Raw genomic sequence first — 2,500 nt, forward strand, 5'->3', positions numbered from 1 at the left:
AATTCACCAAATTTGGAGGATGGAAAGATCTTATTTTTCTAGAGGTTGTTGCAAAAAACGGCGTCAAAATTCGACCTCTAGAGCACTTTCCTTGAGTATGTCTCCTCACGGAAAAGGACGTCTACCCGTGGCACTTTGGTAATGGCTCGGCAGCCTATTATAGGGGGGAGGGGTGTCGTGATGCTGAAACTCGAGTTGCCCAAAGGCTTGCTGGGCGCAATGCCAGCAAGATGCACGTTGCCTTGCCATCCCCTAGGCACACTAGCAAGCACGTTGTGGTTGTGGTGTGCCGCCGGGCTCCCCCGCCCCCCACGGAGGCACCCGCCGTTGCAACGATGGCTCGGAGCGTTGCAACGGAGGAGCCAAATTTTCATATCTCAGAATTGGCTCGTGCATTTTTCGTGAAATTTTGAGGGAACCTTGGTAATATTATGTGAAGGCTGCACAAAAAAATCCAGGTCAAAAATCGCATGTATGCTCCGTTTTTCATTTTTTTTGAATTTCCGGCATTCCGGGCGGTAAAAAAATCGTCAAAAAAAATCGGCACGGTGTAAATTCACCAAATTTGGAGGATGGAAAGATCTTATTTTTCTAGAGGTTGTTGCAAAAAACGGCGTCAAAATTCGACCTCTAGAGCACTTTCCTTTAGTATGTCTCCTCACGGAAAAGGACGTCTACCCGTGGCACTTTGGTAATGGCTCGGCAGCCTATTATAGGGGGGAGGGGTGTCGTGATGCTGAAACTCGAGTTGCCCAAAGGCTTGCTGGGCGCAATGCCAGCAAGATGCACGTTGCCTTGCCATCCCCTAGGCACACTAGCAAGCACGTTGTGGTTGTGGTGTGCCGCCGGGCTCCCCCGCCCCCCACGGAGGCACCCGCCGTTGCAACGATGGCTCGGAGCGTTGCAACGGAGGAGCCAAATTTTCATATCTCAGAATTGGCTCGTGCATTTTTCGTGAAATTTTGAGGGAACCTTGGTAATATTATGTGAAGGCTGCACAAAAAAATCCAGGTCAAAAATCGCAGGTTTTCTCCGTTTTTCATTTTTTTTGAATTTCCGGCATTCCGGGCGGTAAAAAAATCGTCAAAAAAAATCGGCCCGGTGTAAATTCACCAAATTTGGAGGATGGAAAGTTCTTATTTTTCTAGAGGTTGTTGCAAAAAACGGCGTCAAAATTCGACCTCTAGAGCACTTTCCTTTAGTATGTCTCCTCACGGAAAAGGACGTCTACCCGTGGCACTTTGGTAATGGCTCGGCAGCCTATTATAGGGGGGAGGGGAGTCGTGATGCTGAAACTCGAGTTGCCCAAAGGCTTGCTGGGCGCAATGCCAGCCAGATGCACGTTGCCTTGCCATCCCCTAGGCACACTAGCAAGCACGTTGTGGTTGTGGTGTGCCGCCGGGCTCCCCCGCCCCCCACGGAGGCACCCGCCGTTGCAACGATGGCTCGGAGCGTTGCAACGGAGGAGCCAAATTTTCATATCTCAGAATTGGCTCGTGCATTTTTCGTGAAATTTTGAGGGAACCTTGGTAATATTATGTGAAGGCTGCACAAAAAAATCCAGGTCAAAAATCGCAGGTTTGCTCCGTTTTTCATTTTTTTTGAATTTCCGGCATTCCGGGCGGTAAAAAAATCGTCAAAAAAAATCGGCACGGTGTAAATTCACCAAATTTGGAGGATGGAAAGATCTTATTTTTCTAGAGGTTGTTGCAAAAAACGGCGTCAAAATTCGACCTCTAGAGCACTTTCCTTTAGTATGTCTCCTCACGGAAAAGGACGTCTACCCGTGGCACTTTGGTAATGGCTCGGCAGCCTATTATAGGGGGGAGGGGTGTCGTGCTGCTGAAACTCGAGTTGCCCAAAGGCTTGCTGGGCGCAATGCCAGCAAGATGCACGTTGCCTTGCCATCCCCTAGGCACACTAGCAAGCACGTTGTGGTTGTGGTGTGCCGCCGGGGTCCCCCGCCCCGGGTCCAAGGTCGAGCACGTGCGTCTGGCTGCTGCGAACCCCGATCACCGAAGGACCAACAAGAAGGGAAACACGTCCGTGCACGGCCCACCTAGGCACCACCTAGGGAGCATGGCGTGGTGGAGTTGTGCCTTGGGCACACGCTCGGGGCAACACCTTGTCCTCGGCCCAGGACTAGGGGGATCATCCCAAGTCCGAGCACGACGTGGGATAGGCGGGCGGCCTGTGCGCCCCCGCGAGGGGCAACGCGGCTTGCGCAGCCCGACGCTTGGCCAGGCCTTGTGTGGCGCACGACGCGGATGATGGATATGCGTGCGGCAGCGGGTGTCGTGGGCAGGGGGCAACGCGACGTGCTCGTCCCAGCACTTTGAGGGGGCACGTTGCGGAAGACGGTTACCTGTTCGTGTCCACTCCCGAGGGGCAACGTGTCGTGCTCGCCCTACGTCTAGGGTCGACGTACGACGGTGCCCGATGCGGTGTGGGTTGGGCGTGTTGCTTAAGACGGTGCGGCTGTTCGGCTATCGCCCGAAGC

Source organism: Arachis ipaensis, chromosome B7 (assembly GCF_059453495.1).
Source record: "Arachis ipaensis isolate K30076 ecotype BB chromosome B7, ASM5945349v1, whole genome shotgun sequence".
NCBI classification, from domain to species: Eukaryota; Viridiplantae; Streptophyta; class Magnoliopsida; order Fabales; family Fabaceae; genus Arachis; species Arachis ipaensis.